The sequence below is a fragment of the Leuciscus leuciscus genome, assembly GCF_965113295.1.
Source record: "Leuciscus leuciscus genome assembly, chromosome: 12".
Taxonomy (NCBI): Eukaryota; Metazoa; Chordata; class Actinopteri; order Cypriniformes; family Leuciscidae; genus Leuciscus; species Leuciscus leuciscus.
Genome location: NC_138736.1, coordinates 40730946 through 40753257, shown reverse-complemented (window position 1 = coordinate 40753257; position 22312 = coordinate 40730946). Strand labels below are relative to the sequence as shown.

Sequence of the window (22312 nt, the reverse complement as noted above, 5' to 3'; positions counted from 1 at the left end):
GTGTAAAAGTGTACTTTAAAAAGTGCAAAAGCCACACATTGAGTTTTACTAATATAATCTTTAATTTTTACATTTTAAACCTTAAAAAACACAAAAGTTTGTCCAGTTTTTAAACAGTAAAACTTATTTAAATATCCAAAATATAAATAAACTAAACAAAATATTGAGTTGTGCTGCTCATATAAACTTCACATTATGAAATTAGGACACAAACATGTTTGTAATAAGATATTAAGCAGCAGATTTTGAATTCCAATGTAGAACGCGGTCTGTTATTTCTTGATATCAGACGCTGCGAAGTAACGTTATAACACACCGTTGCCATGAAAAACAGAGCGTTGCTATGGACGAAGGATTCTAACTGTAGAGACGGAACGGACTATTTTCTTTAGCGGAAGCAATACAATCATTTTTAAATCAATAAACTAATTTTTAAATCAATATTTTGTGTCAAATTATTGAATTATTTGGTGGGTAGCCATGCAATAAGCGGGATAATGTAGAGCGAGGCGGTTGAAATAGCGAATACAACCCCGACAGGCTGATCGGGACCCTGACGCGAAGCTCTACATTAACGTTATCCCTTACATAGTAACATTAATGCTATAAAAAGAGAGCAGAATGGAGGTACTGTAACGTTAACTTACGCAACAAGCTAATAGGCTTGATTAAAAGGACAAGAAAAATTATGCATTAGTGCACAAGCATTCGCTGAAAACCACTGACTACAGTGACTAAAAAACAATATTTTACTGCTGCTGTTATTAACTGTCTTTATATTTAGTGCTTCACTTTGTAAACACCATTTAATTTAACCTATTTCTGCAGTAGCGCTATTATAATCCATCACTTATGTTCCGAGCGAACTGATTGCGCAACCTGATGCTCGATGCAAAATAGATCTAGTGTGACTGTCCCGAAGTTAGTAAACAAAGCTGTTTACACTGTAGTATTGAATTAAACTAGACTATACAATTTTCACATCTTCATATAATGAGGATATACAGTTTTTGCTCGCCGTGCTGATGTTTCACCTTCATCCGTGACACCAACGTGTTTCCTCTTCATGTGTTCGTGCATCATTGTGGTGCTTCCATGCCACACAAGCTCAGCTTTGCATAACTTCCAGATTCCAGAGTTAATGTAAAATGCTCCCATGCCTTAGATGACTTTTTCTGCCGCCGACTGAACTGTCATTTCTCTCCGATTACTCTGGCATTTCGCGTGTGACTGTGTTGTCATAAAAGTGACGTCATCATTAACGCTTCCCGTGACGTGAGCAGACCAACTAATCGACAATGACATTCGTTGACAACGATTTTCATAATCGATTATTATCGATTTTATCGATTAGTTGTTGCAGCCCTGTGTATTATAATTATAATTAATAAAACTTACTTAAGCTTACTTAAACTTACTTATTAATAACAAAATTGTAACTGCTATGAATATGCTGATTTTATTGTATTGTTGAACTGAGAAATGTGAAAACTTAATGTTTTCTGTGCTTACTTTTCTACAATTATGTATCATTACATAGGTATGTGATACCATTATGAGCCATGCCAAGGAGAGGTTTTCTTTCACCAATCATCTCATCAGTGCCACTCTGTTGCAAGGAGACTTGTTCCCACAAGACAGCAGAAAGTTCCCAGATTCAGCACTAGGAACCACGGTGGATGCCTATCCCATGTTGGACAAAGCCAGACTTAAAACAGAACTGTCCCTGATCTATGAAAATGAGGACTTCCAGCATTGCAGTGGTGCACTGGCTCTCTTTCAGGTTGTTAATGGAAAATAACCTTCAAGACACATTCACTGAAACTGTAAGTCTTCTCAAGATCCTCATCACCACACCAATGACAACAGCAGAATCAGAGAGGTGCTTCTCTACTTTAAAGAGGATAAAAACTTTCCTTAGGAACACGATGGCACAAGATCGCCTCAACGCTCTGGCTATGCTCTCTATAGAGACAAAACTCACACGGGACATTCCAGATTTCAACACAAGGGTCATTGAGAGATTTGCCACACAGAAAGATAGACGAGCAAAGTTCCTGTACAAATAAGAGTTCTCCATCCCCTTCACTCTCACTCATCCCCGCATTCACTCACACATTCACTCCATCTACCTCTCATACACAAATCTAACTGTCACAGACACCATATGTTAGTCTCTCTCTACTCTTTACTCTCTCTTTCTCTTTCTCTCTCTCTCTCTCTCTCAATTTTTCAATTCAAATGAGCTTTATTAGCATGACTGTGTAACACAATGTTGCCAAAGCATCAACATATTATATATAAATAATAAAACAAACAAACAAAACATATATGTATAGATCATGTCATATGTAGCATAGTAAATATAAATAAATAGATAAATAAACACAATCTAACCTAATAAATGAATATATACAGTGGGTCTCTCTAGAGAATTAGCTGACTCTGGCGTTGTGAATAGCTAACACATATTTAGCCGCTAGTGCAGCTGTAATATCATCTTCTCCCAGTAAGAAGAACATTTTCTCAGTGTCGCTCAGTTCAAAGAACGATGGAATCAAGGTTTCAAATCTGGGCAGAAAGGTTTCTCTTACACTGGAGTATCTGGAGCAGAAGAGCAGAAAGTGTTCCTCATCCTCGATGTGCTGTAGATCACAGTGTCTACAGATCCTCTGCTCTCTCTCTGTCCACACACACACACACACACACACACACACACACACACACACACACACACACACACACACACACACACACACACACACACACACTCATCCTTGATGTGCTGTAGGTCACAGTGTCTACAGATCCTCTGCTCTCTCTCTGTCCACACACACACACACACACACACACACACACACACACACACACACACACACACACACACACACACACACACACACACACACACACACACACACACACACACACACTCATCCTTGATGTGCTGTAGGTCACAGTGTCTACAGATCCTCTGCTCTCTCTCTGTCCACACACACACACACACACACACACACACACACACACACACACACACACACACACACACACACTCATCCTTGATGTGCTGTAGGTCACAGTGTCTACAGATCCTCTGCTCTCTCTCTGTCCACACACACACACACACACACACACACACACACACACACACACACACACACACACACACACACACACACACTCATCCTTGATGTGCTGTAGGTCACAGTGTCTACAGATCCTCTGCTCTCTCTCTGTCCACACACACACACACACACACACACACACACACACACACTCATCCTTGATGTGCTGTAGGTCACAGTGTCTACAGATCCTCTGCTCTCTCTCTGTCCACACACACACACACACACACACACACACACACACACACACACACACACACACACACACACACTCATCTCGATGTGCTGTAGGTCAGGCCATCCTTAAAAATATTCTTGTTTGCCGTAACCCGACCGACTCTGTCAATTTAGTACCGACCCAATTATTATTTTTTTTACTCTTAAAACAACTAATACAAATGCAATAAAATAATATTAGTTATTAAGTATTGTGAATATAAATTGCCTAGACCTACATACAAACATAAGCTACGTTCTTTCTTTTAAATAAAAACCCGTGGCGCGTCATCTATGATTATGTTTACACCATTGGTTAACGCATCACACTACAGCCTGCAAGCTAAGTTCGCTTCGTTCGTTCGCACTGTCAATGGTTCGCGCTTGGTAATGATGGCTGCGGCTTTACTCTAAAGATTATTTCATTTTTATATGTTGTTGAATATGGTTTATTAAAAAATAAACATGCGAGAGCGTGTTATAGGCTATATGTCATGTTTTAGTCAGATATGACGACGCTACTGCAACACACTCGCCGCAGATGAGAAGCTGCATCAACGTGCAAACTATCGCAAATCAAAGTGAAAGTAAGTCGCAGACGCTTAACACACAATCATCATCATTAAATGTAAAGAAACGAAATGATTTTACCAGGGCTGTTTCCGCTTTCTCTTATTGCGGGGTTTGATTCAGAAATTTTAGCTAATGATCAATAAAATAATGCATCTCGTGGCTTTCGGTGACGTGCACTCCATTAAATCTGCATATAGCGGGAATTGAAGATCAGATTTATATCAGCAAAAAAACAACAACACACATTTATGTAACCAGGTGTAAATGGAATCGTTTTGATAAATCAGATTGGAATCCGATCTGAGAAAACGCATGAAGTGGCCTGGTGTGAACAGCCCCTAGACATAGGTGAAAAATGTATCCCGACCCGACCCCGATTTTTTTACCAAAAAATTTAAAATATATACTTTTTTATATTATTTTTTTTATATATATAAAAAATATAGACCTACCGTCCCTTTTTTTCTTTTTTTTTTTGCTGTTACTGCAAACCAACATATTTTTAAGGATGGCCTCACAGTGTCTACAGATCCTCTGCTCTCTCTCTGTCCACACACACACACACACACACACACACACACACACACACACACACACACACACACACACACACTCATTGGCACCATTTATTTTCAAGCATGTTAATGGCATATTTTTATGAATGAAGACCAGTATCACTGATATAGCTACTTATGTCTCGATGAAAATTAATTTTTCCAAAATTTGAAACATTTATTAGGCTAAAAAAATATAACAACTTTTAATTTAAGTGAACTTAAAACAATCCTCACTTAAACCCATAATAAATGTCATATTTACCTGTACCTTACCTGTCTAACCGATGTGAATTATATAGAAATTGAATACGTTTATAAAACAGTCCGCACTGCATAAATTATAAATGAAAAATAGATTAATCCTTAAGCATTGAGCAGTTAGTAATTTTCTCTGTTCCCATTGTTCTTTGGTTAACTTTACTAACAGAGAGAATTGCTGTCACTTTAATACCTGCCGCTGCGGACAGGATCTCACGCATCTCATTCTCTACTCTTTACTTCCATTTAAGATTGTATTTAACTCATTTGACTGTTCTTGTGAAGATACTCGACAAAACTGACATTTTGGCATAAATGTGTGTGTGTTATGAGAACTCGATGGCGCGCTGTCGACTGCGATACTGGCACGCGTCTTTCTGTGTGTGTGTGTGTGTGTGTGTGTGTGTGTGTTTCAGGAGGACATTCACTGACAGCGCGTTCTCTTTTGTCTTCTCGCGCATTGATAGTTTAAAACATTTGCGTGAAGGAGAGCATGATCATATAGAATACCTTGTTCTCCTGATTTTTCAGTGCTGTATTTTAGTCAAGGTAAGGCCATCTTCGATTTTCTTGTTCTTTTGTAATTTTAATTTGACATAATCCTGTATTTCAGTTAGACGCATTGGCACTTTAGAGAAATAGCCGCGAACGAAACACATGTAACTGTTTATAGCAACCTAATTTGCACGTAACTTAAGCCGTTGCTCCTAGCACTTTAGATTTGACACATTTTGCCGTTATTGACTTAATTGCCCGAACGAAACAGCTGTACTCACTCAAGCGGTGAGAGCATTATCTGTATATCTGTGTAATTTGCACGCTGCCGCGGAAGCGTCAGCGGAAGCATTCAGCTCTCGTGTGAAGACCGACTCGGGTAAAGACCAGCGACTCTACCTGCGCGACTCCACCGAGCAAGGACACCAGAAAGGCACTTGCGTATCTCCTCTTCCCCTTTTTTTTTCTTCCCTCTACTTATCTTATTGTTCACCTTCATCAACATGTGCTTTCAATACATTCCTGTTATCTCTCGGCACCGTCCTTTCATCACGCGCAATAGGCAGCGCAATACTGCCAATCTGCGTCCCATCCTCACATCCTCACATACTCCTCTCTCTCTTTCCGTGGGTCTATGGAATTGTCAGTCAGCAGTCAATAAAGCTGACTTCATTCCAGCCTTTGCATCTCATTCTACTCTTAGTATCTTGGGGCTGACTGAGACCTGGATTCGTCCAGAAGACTCAGCAACCCCTGCTGCTCTCTCTAGCAATTTCTCCTTCTCCCACTCCCCTCGCCAGTCTGGGAGAGGTGGGGGTACAGGGCTTCTCGTTTCTAACAATTGCAAATACTCCACGCTCTCTTCTCTATGCAACAACAACTCATTTGAATATCATGCTATTACACTTACAACCCCCATTAAAATCCATATTGTAGTCATTTATCGCCCCCCAGGTCAGCTGGGTAACTTTGTAGATGAGCTGGATGTGCTGCTGTCCACTTTCCCTGAGGACGGCACCCCACTTCTAGTCTTCGGTGACTTCAACATTCATCTCGAAAAGCCACATGCAACAGACTTCACCTCTCTCCTAGCCTCTTTCGATCTCAAACGACTCATCACCACAGCTACTCACAAATCAGGCAACCAACTGGACCTGGTTTACACACGCAACTGCACCACAGAAAACATCCTGGTGACACCTCTCCACGTTTCAGATCATTTCCTCATTACTTTCAGTCTACAACTCTCTACCCCTGCACCCCCACCCCCACCACCAGTCACTTTCAGACGAAACCTGCGCTCACTTTCCCCCTCCCATCTCTCCTCTGCCGTGTCATCCTCTCTTCCCCCACCCTCACAATTCTCATCTCTGGATGTGAATACCGCAACGGACACCTTATGCTCCACTCTAATCTCTTCTCTAGACATTATCTGCCCTCTCTCCTCCAGGCCAGCACGCACTACTCCCTCTAACCCCTGGTTATCTGAGGTTCTTCGGGAACACCGGACCAAACTCAGGGCAGCGGAGAGGAAATGGCACAAATCAAAAGACGCATCTGACCTGAGTATGTATCAATCCCTCCTCTCCTCCTTTTCTGTTGATGTTCATGCTGCAAAATCTTCATACTTCCACAACAAGATCAACAGCTCCTCCAACACACGATTACTCTTCAAGACATTCAACTCTCTCCTCTGTCCACCTCCACCACCTCCCGCCTCCTCCTTAACTGCTGACGATTTTGCGACCTTCTTCACCAACAAAACAACAGCTATCAGCAGTCAGTTCTCAGCTCCACACACACAGGAACCCAGACCGACCCCTTCCACAGCCAATATCCCTCTGTCCTCCTTTTCTTCGCTAACCGAGGAAGAAGTATCTACACTTCTCCTCTCCAGTCACCCTACCACCTGCCCGCTTGACCCCATCCCCTCACACCTTCTACAAGCCATCTCTCCCACACTTCTACCATCACTCACACACATCATCAACTCATCCCTCCATACTGGCACCTTCCCTACAGCATTCAAGCAGGCTCGGGTTACTCCACTGCTCAAAAAACCAACGCTAAACACATCATTTGTAGACAATTACAGACCTATCTCTCTCCTACCATTCATTGCGAAGACACTTGAAAGAGCTGTCTTCAACCAACTAACATCCTTCTTGTCTCTAAACAACCAGCTGGATGTCAACCAATCTGGCTTCAAGAAAGGACACTCAACTGAGACTGCATTACTGTCAGTCACAGAAGCCCTACGGATCGCAAAAGCTGCTTCCAAATCTTCAGTCCTCATTCTCCTGGATCTGTCTGCTGCCTTCGACACGGTGAATCATCAGATCCTTATGTCCACCCTCTCATCACTGGGCATCACAGGAACTTCACTCCACTGGTTTGAGTCCTATCTCACAGGTAGGTCCTTCAAGGTCGCATGGAGAGGTGAGGTATCCAGAGCACATCAGCTGACCACAGGGGTTCCCCAGGGTTCAGTTCTTGGTCCCCTCCTCTTCTCCATCTACACCACATCACTGGGACACATCATACAGGCACACGGTTTTTCCTACCACTGCTATGCTGATGACACGCAGCTCTTCCTCTCCTTTCAACCAGATGATCCCACAGTAGCTGCACGGGTCTCAAGCTGTCTGGCGGACATCTCCACATGGATGAAGGAACATCACCTGCAGCTCAACCTGGCAAAGACTGAGCTTCTCGTCCTCCCTGCCAATCCGTCTCTACAGCACGACTTCACCATCCAGCTAGAGTCATCATTAATCACCCCATCAAGATCGGTCAGAAATCTTGGAGTAACGTTTGATGACCAGCTGACCTTCACAGATCACATTTCAAAGACAGCTCGATCATGCAGGTTTGCACTGCACAACATCAGGAAAATCAGGCCTTTCCTAACTGAGCATGCAACACAACTCATCGTCCAGGCCCTGGTCATCTCTAGGCTTGACTACTGCAATGCTCTTCTGGCTGGACTTCCAGCATGTGCAACCAAAACCCTACAGATGATTCAGAATGCTGCAGCTCGTCTTATCTTCAACGAGCCCAAGAGGGCCCACGTCACTCCTCTGTTCATCTCTCTGCACTGGCTACCTCTCGCTGCTCGCATCAAGTTCAAGGCACTGACGCTTGCTTACAGAACTATCACAGGCTCAGCTCCCTCCTACTTTCACTCACTCCTACGAGTCTACATCCCTACCAGACACCTACGATCGGTCAACGAGCGACGTCTCGTGGTTCCATCACAGAAAGCCACAAAATCACTTTCCAGAACATTCTCATTCACAGTTCCATGCTGGTGGAACGCTCTCCCCACCCTCATCCGGAATGCAGAATCCCTGACAACATTCAAAAGACAGCTGAAAACCAATCTCTTCCGTGAGCACTTAACCTTATAGAAAAAAAAAAAAAAAAAAAAAAAAAAAAAAAAAAGTTTTCCTTTCCCTTTGTAACATCACTTATCAGGCTTATGCTACTCTGAATAATACCTGAACTTCGTACTTTGAGCACTTCTTGCGTTGTTGTTGCTTTTGCCTCTTTATGATGACTCGCTGAATTTTGTCCTAATCTGTAAGTCGCTTTGGAGAAAGGCGTCTGCTAAATGACTAAATGTAAATGTAAATGTAAATATAACCCAAAGGATGACAGAAAGAACGGAAGCTGCGATAAATATTTTAACACGTTAAAGCTGGACAAAAATGAATCGCATGCGTTTATGACATGCACTAACGTTAGGCTACTTGTCATACATTGCTGACAGAAAATGCTGCGGTTTAAAGTGGACTCGTTTTCATGGTAGGGCTACACAGAATGTTTTTTTGTTGTTGTTTGTTTGTTTTTGTAAGCTACACAGAATATTTAATTAAATATTAAAATTAGATATTTAGCCACGTCTTAGGTTACCAAGCACAAGTGGTGTAGCTTAAAAATATAGCTTAAAACTTATCTCCAAATGCAAAACTGACATTAACAAAATGCAACAATGCAATAACAGCTGAAAAAGTACTTGGGTGTGTGTTTTATTTTATATTTACCGTTCAATAATGCAATCGCTGCTGTCTGTCCCATAGAAGAGCATGACAGCCAGCGTATGTTTGGAACTATTGGGGCTTACATGAACCACGTGACAGTCATAGCGGCGACATCAAAGAGTGTCGCAACTCTCTCTCTCTATGGCTCTGGCCGAGACAATACCTCGTCCAGGTTTCTTAGATGTTCTTCCTCACTAGTCCCTGTGACTAAAATGTCATCCAAATAAACTGTGACGTGTGGCATGTTTTGCAAGATTCCTTCCGTGGTGCGTTGGAAGATGGCTGGGCTTGACGCTACTCCGAATGGTAGCCTACAGTACGTGTACAGTCCTTTGTGTGTATTGATAGTGACATATTTCTTTGCACTTGTGTCAAGCATGATCTGCTGATACGCATGGCTCATGTCCAGCTTGGAGTATTTCTGCCCTCCAGCTAACTGTGCAAACAAATTCTAAAAAAAACTGCCATGCAGGCTAGAATTGCGAAACATTATTGGATAATTCTTATAATTTACATTTCTCTGGGCCAATCGGAATCTTAGCACTTTTTCTCTTGGCCAATCGGAATCTTAGCACTTGCGTCATAATCTTGAAGCACACACACCATGACACACACAGCGTCAACAACAGCTGAGCTGGAGTCGTTTTAACTTTATTTACCAGCTGTGGCAGCAGCCCTAAGTCACTCAGCCAGCCGCGACCCAACAAGTTTGGCCCTGCCCCTTCTACTACGACCATCGCCAGTTTGTTTCTACTTCCTGGCATGTCACTCTTCCTGAGACTAGTTGTCCCAGCACCCCCATCTTCTCACCTGTATATGTCTTCAAGTTCAGAGTGCATGATCTCCACTCGGGCATGTCTGTTCTTTTCCAAAGCTTGGAGAATTGCTCCTTGCTGATGATTGTGACACCTAGCGTTGCCACCCGTCCCGGTTTTCCAGGGATTGTTCTCTTTTTTGAACGACAGTCCCGGAAAATTTATATTCTTTCCCGGGACACGAATTGTCCCGTTTTTTTTTTTTTTTTTTTTTTTTTTTTTTTTTTGAAAATGCACTTCTAAAGTAGAATTTCCTGGTTTCAAATTAAACCGTTTCCTTCTACTGTTACTGTGTTTTCTTCATGGTTGTGTACATCCAATCCTGTGTCCATAAACAGGTAAAAACGGTTAAACAGTGGATTGGCCAATGCCAGGCGTTTATTTGATTGGAAGCTCAACTTATCGCCCATCGCCTAGCAACTGCCTGTGCTGTCGATCGGTCGCACGCATCCACACACATCCAGGATGAAACAGCGTGAGTTCAGTTGCTACTGTAGCTAGCTTTTTTAAAACTTTCTATTTACTCAGTTTTGTGAAATGGGGGGAGAGACGGATGAAGAGGATAACACAACAAAATCGGATGAGCCACCAGTGTAAAAAAAAAAAAAAAAACGATTTACAACCTACAACTCAGACTGGCATTTCTCAATCTATGTCAGGGAGAGCATCTACGTCAGGACAAATATAGGGATCACACCTGACGCGTTTTTGGCAGTGCGAGGCGCCTATTTTCAATGGGTTTCCTATGGCAGCGAGCGTTCTGCGCGCTGTTTAAGCGCCTGCTGCGCCTCGCGTTTTTGAAGAAAAAAAAAAAAGCAACTCCAAGCGGAAAAAGCGCCCGACGTCATCGCGGTTTTTTTCACTGTCCAATCGAATGAATGGTGAGGCGGGATTTCCGTTTTAGTGATGAAAGCTACAGTTGCTTGAACGCCCGGAGAGTGCGATGATGGAGGATAAACTTTTGGTGCTCTCGTGGGTTACCAGGAGCTTAACGAGTTCACGAACCGTAACTACCACAATGTGAACAGAAAGTAAATAAAGTTAATAAAAGGCTGATTTGACGTTTACTTGACTGACAGGACAGTTGTTTCAGTGGTTGCCAAGCAACATAAAAAACGCAGCGCACTGCTCGTTCTGTGTGATTGGGCAGTGCTGTGCACCTCGCGTTTTCGAACCTGAAAAACGCGTTAGGTGTGATCGGGGCCTAAGAGAGGCAATAGGGAGTCCTACAACTGTTAACATAGTATATTTGCAAATATGGGTTGATGTCTCGCCGTCAAAAGGGCTCACCGTTCCTACCAGCGCTGCCATCGTGTTTACAGTATCCACAGACTGCTCTTCTCTGCGTGGTCTGTACTACTGCGGTCACGCCATCTGTGCTTTTGAGAAACGCGGTCGCGCCATCTACGCTTAAAAACATATTGCGCGTCTACACGAGGTTGCGTGGTAGGCTCAATGTGTATGCGGTTGGTGTCTGCAGATTTAAAAAAAAATATTCATAATAAAATTAAATTGTTTTCTGCAAACTCCACCAGATTCTTGTCCTACATCTCTCAGACTACCACTGTGGTGATTTTCATGTTGTTTTACTGTTTTATTATTTAATAATTAACTGCTAAAGACATATACTGTATACCTGGCTATACAGCAATAATTAATAAATTCATAAAAATTGCAAATCAAATTGTTTTCTGCAAAATCCACCAGATTCTTGTTCCACATCTCACAGACTACCACTGTGGTGATTTTCATGTTGTTTTACTGTTTTATTATTTAATAATTAACTGTCAAAGTCATATACTGTATACCTGGCTATCTAGCAATATTTAATAAATTCATAATTTTTTTTAATCAAATTGTTTTCTGCAAACTCCACCAGATTCTTGTCCTACATCTCTCAGACTACCACTGTGGTGATTTTCATGTTGTTTTACTGTTTTATTATTTAATAATTAACTGTCAAAGTCATATACTGTATACCTGGCATTTAGCAATATTTAATAAATTCATAAAAAATGCAAATCAAATTGTTTTCTGCAAACTCCACCAGATTCTTGTCCTACATCTCACATACTACCACTGTGGTGATTTTCATGTTGTTTTACTGTTTTATTATTTAATAATTAACTGTCAAAGCCATATACTGTATACCTGGCTATATAGCAATATTTCATAAATTCATAAAAAATGCAAATCAAATTGTTTTCTACAAACTCCACCAGATTCTTGTTCTACATCTCACAGACTACCACTGTGTTGATTTTCATGTTGTTTTACTGTTTTATTATTTAATAATTAACTGTCAAAGTCATATACTGTATACCTGGCTATATAGCAATATTTAATAAATTCATAAAAAATGCAAATCAAATTGTTTTCTACAAACTCCACCAGATTCTTGTTCTACATCTCACAGACTACCACTGTGTTGATTTTCATGTTGTTTTACTGTTTTATTATTTAATAATTAACTGTCAAAGCCATATACAGTATACCTGGCATATAGGCATATTTAATAAATTCATAAACAATGCAAATCAAATTGTTTTCTGCAAACTCCACCAGATTCTTGTTCTACATCTCTCAGACTACCACTGTGGTGATTTTCATGTTGTTTTACTGTTTTATTATTTAATAATTAACTGTCAAAGTCATATACTGTATACCTGGCATTTAGCAATATTTAATAAATTCATAAAAAATGCAAATCAAATTGTTTTCTGCAAACTCCACCAGATTCTTGTCCTACATCTCTCAGACTACCACTGTGGTGATTTTCATGTTGTTTTACTGTTTTATTATTTAATAATTAACTGTCAAAGTCATATACTGTATACCTGGCATATAGGCATATTTAATAAATTCATAAAAAATGCAAATCAAATTGTTTTCTACAAACTCCACCAGATTCTTGTCCTACATCTCTCAGACTACCACTGTGGTGATTTTCATGTTGTTTTACTGTTTTATTATTTAATAATTAACTGCCAAAGTCATATACTGTATACCTGGCTAAATAGCAATATTTAATAAATTCATAATTTTTTTTAATCAAATTGTTTTCTACAAAATCCACCAGATTCTTGTCCTACATCTCACAGACTACCACTGTGGTGATTTTCATGTTGTTTTACTGTTTTATTATTTAATAATTAACTGTCAAAGTCATATACTGTATACCTGGCTATATAGGCAATATTTAATAAATTCATAATTTTTTTAAATCAAATTGTTTTCTGCAAACTCCACCAGATTCTTGTCCTACATCTCTCAGACTACCACTGTGGTGATTTTCATGTTGTTTTACTGTTTTATTATTTAATAATTAACTGTCAAAGTCATATACTGTATACCTGGCTATATAGCAATATTTAATAAATTCATAAAAAATGCAAATCAAATCTATCTATCTATCTATCTATCTATCTATCTATCTATCTATCTATCTATCTATCTATCTATCTATGCTGTGTTTTGGGGGATATTAATTATTATAATTTTTTACCAACTTACTTAACTACACCCTTAGAATATATGAAATATTATTTTTATTGGGGGGAAAAAACGCTAATGATGATCAAAATTAAATATGTTTTGGTTATGTTTATGTTTTAAATATGAGTTGTTTCTGAATATATAGGCGTTAGGTGAATATATATATACCGCCATCTGCTGGAGAGAGAAAAGTGTACGGTTGTTTTTTTATTTTATAAGCCATAACTCATGTAGTTTAGCTAATTTGACAAACGGTGTAAGTAAAGTTACTTGAACGACAGCTCCTCGTTACTTTTCACTTTTTCTTTTAAGATACGAATAGGCCTAGCTTTTATTTAAAACAATTGTCTTTTCAAATCTACATTTTGTTAAAACTATTAGTTTTGAAACCTAAGGCTATTGTGGCCTAAAAGTTACCGAGCGAAAAATACTTGATCAGAAGATAGTAATGACAAAGGGACGAAAAAATGGGTGAGTTCGTTTTTGCTTATTTCGGTGGTTGTTTTGAATAATGTTTAGTGCTTCTTTGTTAATTAATATGATTTTTATCATTAGTTTCCTGAGAATATGAGTACATATCATATTTAATTTCATTTAACTTTATTGTCATTAAAGACACACAAGACACACAAGTAATGAAACATGCATTTTGCATAGTATAGCAACATATACAGTTGCTTATATAGAGCAATATTAAACAGGTGTTGTCTGTGCAAAATACAAATAGTGCAAATAATATGTCCAGTAAAGTACTGAAGCAGTTCTGTAAGAGGTATAGGTGCAATTTGAGTTGTGGTGTGGAGTTCAGCAGGGTCACAGGCCCAGGGAAGAAGGTCTTCCTGAGCCTACTGGTGCAAGAACGTACAGTATAGCCTATTGTAACTACAAGCACTATATCAAATAGCTCCCCAACTAAACCACATTATATTTTAAAATGTAAAAAATCCTCAATCCTCAAGTAAAGAAAAAACATTAATTGTGTGTTTTATTTCAATTGTATATACAGAATTGTCTTCAAAACATTTGGAAAGGTAAGTATAATGAACTATAGTATAATGTTTTTAGTTTAATGGAAGTAATTTAGCATTTGTAGCATTAGGCCTATATTAAATTATAAGGTTAAAATTTTATTTCTGCTATGTTATTGACATTATGTATGTAAAACACAAAGACATTTGCTTTTACAGTCCAGAAAACGATACATATCTTTTGAAGATATTTTCAAACAAGGAGCTTCAGGAGTCATTATCTGAGCAAAAAACAGGGGAATGTCTTCTGCAAGACCACAAGTTCTGGACAGAACTCTGCAAATATTTGGGTGTATCAAATACATCCACAAATAGATATCAACTAAAAAGGGCATACAAAAATGAAAGTGTGAAAAATGTTAAGGCGGACAAAAATGTAAAGGAAGATGCACCAGAGACTGAAGTTGCACAAGCAGAAGAAGACATGAGTGATTTTCAAAAGAAAGATGAAAAAGAAAAAATTAAAGAGAAGGACATCATACAAGACGAGGACGATTTAAAAGCAGAAGAGGGAAAGAAAGAATCTGAAAAAAATAAAGAGTTTGGGCCGGTGGATGTAAAGATAGAGGACTCAAATGAGGTGAAGACAGCGCTAAAAGAGGACGATGGAGAGGAAGATGTACAAAAGATAGAAGGCGCAAAGGAGGAAGAAGTTACACAAGAGATGACTACATTTCAAAAGGAAGATGAAAAAGACCATAAGAGGGAGAAGGACTTAATACAAGAATGTGAAGATTTAACAGTAGACACTGCACAGGAAGGTCAGCTGGAGGAAGATGTAAGTGATGAGATTATTTTATTTACATTTAAACTTATACACATTTACTATTAGAAAAATAACACAGATGTTGAAACACAAATTAAATGATTTGAAATGATATATTGTATGACTTTCTATTATTACTGTTTATTCTCTTGTAGATCCAAAACAAATATCCCAAGGTGGAAGACAGTGACAGTTGGAGTGATACTGACGATGAAGTCAATCTTGACAAAGAAGATGAATTCTTTACAGAGAGTGTTCCTGCACCACCTTCTTTTTTTTTTATTCCTCAAACTGCCTGGAAAAAACTAAGAAAAAAACAAAAAAAGGATCACTTCAAGGGATTGCAGTGGACTAACATTATCTCTTCAGGCATTCGCACAATCCATCCACATTGCAGTTTTGCTTTTAGAGGCCACAGGGTTAAAATACAAGGATCAACCAGGAACACACCTGCTTTTAAATGCTCTGGCTATTGCTTGTTCACTGACTGCCCTGTAGAAGTTGATGTTGTTGTGCACAGTGAGAAGACACTTAAAGCACAGGTGTTGTTCAGTGGTGACATGGTAGTTCACAGTAAAACAGAGCTGCAAAGGCGACCGGTTAGAGCTGATGACCAAAAGGAAATACATCAGCAATTGCAAACAACACTACCAAGGGCACTCTATCTTAAAAAAATGGAAAACCTTAAAGTCCCTGTAAAGTCAAAATTAAGTATGTGTTCTGAGTTTGTCATACCACCGAAAAATGTGTTATTAGCCACCCAGCCCAATTTTAATGATTAAAAAAGCCGCCAAGTAAATAAAATAAGCTATCAAAATCTCGAAAAAATTAGCAGCAGTCTCAGCTCTCAAACGCTGGGGGCGTGTCCGCTGGCTGCGCTGAAACCACGCCCACTCGCGGGAAATATGACTCGCGCATGTCGGCGCGACGGGAGGATGAAGGCCGAGGCGGACAGCGGGAGATAGTCGGTTCGGCCCCATTCACCAGGAACAGCGGATTATCAGTGAATTCCAGTTGTCTCCGACGAAAGTAAACTATCCTGATCTCTACAGAGGCGGGTGTGGTGGTGATCATCAGCTCTCCATCAAGGTAACGTTAGCTCTTCACAAGATTAATCCACCTCTTCTTGATATGATCATTTTTCGGAAATTGAAATAAGGACACCGATCTGTTTTCTAAGTGATTGCATCCAGGAAATACGCATTTACATGACGAAGGTATAGCCAGAGCCGTGGGCATAGTAGCTAGCAAACTGTAGGCTGTCTATAGTAACTCGCGATTGAGCGCCGATAGGCTTAGTGACGCCGTGCGTCATCAAGTAGGGGCCCAATCAAGCTCAGGGGGCCGCAGTGCGTCATCAATCCCCCGTTTTAGCACCGCCCAAAAAATCCGGCTCACAGCAATGGTGAAAAACTGTTTAACGGTCTAACTCCACAATTTAGTACTTCACAGTTCTCAGTCTTTGTAATATGTTTTAGCAATACATTTCTAGCACTTATAATGTGTTTAGAATTTTTTTGTAGAATTGCCTTTACAGGGACTTTAAAGAATCTGTGGTAGAGTCTGGCTGTCGAGATGAGGCACCATCGCCAGGTGTTCTGAAATCCATTTCCTGGAGACAAAGAATGAAAGACAGGAAACATAAAAATGAAACACTTAGTCTCCAGATGATGGTAGACGAAAAAAGAGATGAGCCAGATGAGGTTATCCAGAAAGTGATCCTCCATCCTAAGGGTGTGATGCTTTGGTCGAAGAAAAGCATTAAGATATTCCACCAAAGATGTAAAGAAGACATAGTCTATCTTGATGCAACAGGAAGCATTGTGAAGAAAAGTAAACACAGCACAGGTCCTTTTTATGTTTACGAGCTGGTGGTCCGAAACCCAAATAAGGGTTCCTCTCCTTTTCCAGTAGCTACGTATGTGACCTGTGACCACACCACCTCATATGTAATGTATTTTCTTAGTGCTTTCCAGACAGATCATGCCAAGCAATATGGACACAAAAACATCAGTCCACTCATGATCATATGTGATGGATCCATGGTCCTCATGCAATCAATCTCACTCGTCTTCTGCCAAACTAACCTCAATGCCTTGCTCCAAAGTTATTTTCAAATATTGACAGGGAAAGGCACCACTGAAGACTTCAGTCTTCCTATTGTCCACCGCTGTTTAAGCCATATAATGAAAAATGCTAAATCCCTGTGTAAGAAGCAGTAAGTAAAACCTTTAATTATAATATCTTATACTGAACCTATGCCTATGAAACTTTTTTTCATAAAACAGATAATCAAATTGATGGCAACAAATTATTCATGATGATTTATGACAATGTTGTTATTTTTATTTCTCTCTCAGTGCACCCAAGAACTACAAGCTGGCCATGCATGTTTTTGGACTTTTGACCACAGCAAGTTCCATTGTTGAGTTTGATGAAATGCTCCTTAGTAGCACTGTCATCTTCTCAAGCCCATGCAGCTCTGAAAATGTTGAGAAGCACTTCAACAACATCCAGACTTTGTTGACCACCATTGGGGAATCAGCTGTTGATGACAGCAGCATTGTTCCTGAGGACCTTGAGGTACACAGTAAACATGAAAAATGTCTTGAAATCATGTCTTCTGTTAACCTGATTAAAATCACTCATGTGGACATCATGTCAAAATTCATATTTTAGGACACCTTCAGTCAGACGTCTTTTCACAGACATTTCATGGAGGTCATAGGCACTGCACCCCTCGATAAAAAAGGGGATCCAAATGTGTACTACAGTGAGACATTCATCTCCACTTTGGCTGCCTACTTCTTGCCTCATGCAGCTCTTTGGACAAGCATGATGCTGGGTCAGTTACACTTTTGTTATTGAAAGAGTCACTCAGAGAAAAACGTAAAGATATCTTTGGTTAATACAATAATTTAGCAGTCAAGTTGTTCTTGACATGACCGTGTAGTTTTCTGGCCCCATTGCCAGGCATGGACATAGTCTTCCTTCAAGGAAATTTTCCAAATCTACTAATCACATTCACATTAAATTTGTTATGCGTTTTCCGGTTACGCCACCAAGAGGATGACAGCCTAATTTTCGAGCTCCCGACGGTTTTGTGAAATAAACCCCAAAAAACCCTATTTTGCAAACCCTGGTGCATACCTTATGTAATAATGGAGAAAGGGGTTACTACTAGAAGTAGGACAACGATGAATGTGATCGAAATTGACCCTGAAGTGAGGCAAGGTATCGCTGATGTGGAGTTCACCTCCACATGGTGAAGTTGGCGCTGAAGTTAGCCTGCAATGTATTCTCAACGAACTCCGGGAGTTTAGAAGGGACAATAAGGTACAACTTTCCGATATTAAACAAGAATTGAAGAGAACAAATGACAGACTAGAGGAAGCAGAAGGGAGAATCGATGAAACGGAGAACGCGCTTCAGGCAGCATCAACGCTAATCAAGCAGCTAACACAGCGCCAGGCTAACCTGGAAGCCAGGTTAATAGACCAAGAGGGCCGTGCGCGGAGAGACAACTTAAGGATTTATAGCATACCAGAAGATCAAGAAGGCACCGATATGGTTGGCTTTTTGGACAACATATTGAAAAATGCATTGGACATTCCCAGTGACAGAGAACTCGGTATTGAGCGAGCACACCGTGCACTAGCACCGAAGCCCAACAACCCGCAAGCAAAGCCACGGTCTATTGTAATCAAGTTCGGGAGTTATCGCACGAAAGAAGAGGTGCTTCGAAGAGCTTGGCAGAAAAAGGAAGTGTTTTGCAACGACACCCGCTTTTATGTTGACCATGATTTCCCTCCTGAAGTCCTTAAGAAACGCGGGGAGTACGCTGAGGTCAGGAAATTGTTAAAAGAAAAACAAATAAAATTTCAGACACCGTACCCAGCAAAGATGCGTGTCTTCTATGATGACGGCACCCGGCTGTATCAGGATGCTACGGAGGCAACGAGGGACATGGTTTCACGTGGTTTTCCAGTTACTGTGGTGAAGTCCTCCAGTACTATGGACCAAGAGGGGATCGAGCTCATAAATACCTGGCAGCTAGTGAGAAGACGTCGCGGTCACGGTCAAGTCCGGGGTGCTGATCGAGAATCTGGCGCTGAGGACAGCTGCTCACAAACCAAGAAAACCTTCCATTCCCAATATAAAGAAAAACTCCAGAAATTCAGAAAATGATCATCCACCAAATGTAGATAAGTTTCAATTGATGCCTACTGCTAATCTTCACCTTTCGATTGCCATGCAACTTTATACATCGATGTGAACTTTAACGTACAGTTCTACTCTCCAGTTATTTTAAAGAGTCGGGACTGGTAATTTGGCGAGTTGTCCACGATTTATTTTATTTTTATTAAAGTACTAGTTTAGGGCCCCACTTTCAACGTGGGATTTTCCCTTACTGGGGTTTGGACTGTGTAAAGCCCCACAAGGCTCTTTTGAAACGAGCCTCAACACCGGAAACAACTGTTCCTAATCGTTAACGGTGGCGTTTTGTTTAAAATGGTTCCAGTTTTGTTCTTGTTTATTATTTGTTATTTGGGTTAAAGTTATCACATTTAATGTGAATGGGATTTTGAACCCAGCTAAAAGAAGTCAAATACTTTCAAAAATGAAAAAGGAGAACGCACAGATTGTGTTCTTACAAGAGACGCATCTCACATCAGCAGAACATGAAAAACTAAAGAGAATGGGGTTTTCAAGGGTGTATTATTCATCATATAAGTCAGGACATAGAAGGGGTGTAGCAATTTTAATTTCACAAAAAGTACCATTTGAATTTCTTTCAGAGGTCTCAGACAAGGAAGGGAGATATATACTAATCTCAGGGAAAATAGATGATATTACCATAACACTGTGTAGCATTTATGCCCCCCCTGGAAGTGATTTTGTTTTTTATAGGAAAATATTTGATTTAATGATAGGAGCCAAAGGAATTGTCATATGTGGCGGAGATTGGAACATTCGTCTCAACCCAAAGTTAGATTCATCAAAAAATACAGCCGCCACATCATTGCATAGAAAAATGAATGTCTTAATGGCAGAGCTGGGCATACTAGATCTTTGGAGAGATTTTTATCCATTAGGACGTGATTATACTTTTTATTCACACCCTCATGACGTATATTCAAGGTTAGACTATTTTTTTGTACTAAAGAGAGATCGCGATAGAATACAGAGCTGTGATATTGGTTCTATTGATCTGTCTGATCATGCACCTCTGTCTTGTTCTATACAAATTAGTGATAACCCGGGAAGAACATTGTGGAGGCTAAATACAAGCATCCTAAATAACCCACAATTTCAAACCCAAATGAAGGATGACATAAAAGTCTTTCTTGAAGAAAATGATAATGGGGAAGTTAACCCCGCTATAGTATGGGATACCTTAAAAGCAGTCATAAGGGGGAGAATTATATCATTTTGTGCTTATGAAAAGAAAATGAAACAATTAAGACTAAAGAATCTCAACAAGGAATTAAAAGATCTCGAGATACAACACAAAAGGGAACAAAAACTTAATCTGATGACTAAAATAAAGAAAATAAGAAATGAAATAAATATATTGTATTCACAGGAAATTGAAAAAAAGATGATATTTACAAAACAGAAATACTATGAATCAGGCTCTAAATCAACTAAACTTTTGGCAAGGAAACTGCAAAAACAACAAACAGATAAGACAGTATATAAAATAAGGACCCTAAACTCTAAAAAAGTACAATATAAACAGGTTGAAATACAAAATACTTTTAAAAGGTACTACAAGCTACTATACACACAACCACATCTAGAGGATGAGCAAAAGATTGGAAAATTCCTTGATTCCCTCAATTTACCAGTCATGTCAGAGGAACAAAATCAAACATTAACAAATGAAATAACTGAGACAGAGTTAAACAATGCCATCTCCAGGCTCAAGGCGAATAAGTCTGCTGGCCCAGACGGATTTCCGTCAGAGTGGTATAAGGCTTTCCAAACTCTATTAACACCAAATCTTCTTCGGGCATGTAATACATCTTTATTGGAAGCTAAAATGCCTCCATCATGGAATGAGGCAGTGATCTCAGTTATCCCAAAAGAAGGAAAGGACCAATTAGAATGCAGTTCATATAGACCCATTTCAGTTTTGAACGTTGATTACAAACTATACACAGCCATCCTTGCCAAAAGACTGGAAAAGATTCTCCCTCAGCTTATACATAATGACCAAACTGGGTTTATATCTCAAAGACAAACCCATGATAACATTAGAAGGTCATTGCACATATTAAATCATATCCAACAAAACAAACTTGAAGCCCTATTTATCAGTTTAGATGCTGAAAAGGCTTTTGACTCGGTGAGCTGGTCTTTCCTATATAAGGTTCTTGAAAGATTTGGCATGCATCCGAATTTTGTCAGGGCCATCCGTACGCTGTATAGTAAACCATCAGCCCGGATAAAAATAAATGGGTATCTTTCAGACACCATTATATTAGAACGTGGAACAAGACAGGGGTGTCCAATTTCACCACTGCTCTTTGCGGTTTATATCGAGCCTCTTGCGCAGTGGATAAGGAATAACGAAAATATTGAAGGTATCAACATAAATGGAGAAGATCACAAACTGGCCCTATATGCTGATGATATTTTGATTTATTTAAGTAAACCCACTATCTCATTTCCTGAACTAATGAACACTCTAGAACAATTTGGCAGATATGCAGGATATAAATTAAATATTCAGAAGACACAAACTTTGTCCTTTAATTATATGCCTCCAAAACATATTAGAGAGAAATTTCACCTTAATTGGAGTCAGAACTCGTTGAAATATTTAGGGATATATTTACCGAAAGAAATCTTAACATTGGCAGAAATAAATTTTGATCCACTCTTAACAAAAATTAAAAGTGACATGCATAGATGGAACTCCATCTCTTTCATTG

General features: G+C 39.6%; 2 long non-coding RNA genes across 3 annotated transcripts in view; one reads left to right on the top strand and one right to left on the bottom strand.

Annotated features, from left to right (window-relative positions):
* LOC309511429 overlaps nucleotides 1-22312 on the bottom strand; it is a 138346-nt gene that overhangs the window by 56651 nt on the left and 59383 nt on the right. The window lies entirely within an intron of this gene.
* Nucleotides 14583-18197, top strand: LOC309511435. 2 transcript variants are annotated; one of them, XR_014210617.1, is made up of 3 exons: nucleotides 14583-14608; nucleotides 17732-17954; nucleotides 18051-18197. It is a non-coding gene; the product is annotated as an uncharacterized lncRNA (long non-coding RNA). The 2 variants fall into 2 exon arrangements; XR_014210618.1 differs by lacking the exon at nucleotides 14583-14608 and adding an exon at nucleotides 17418-17589.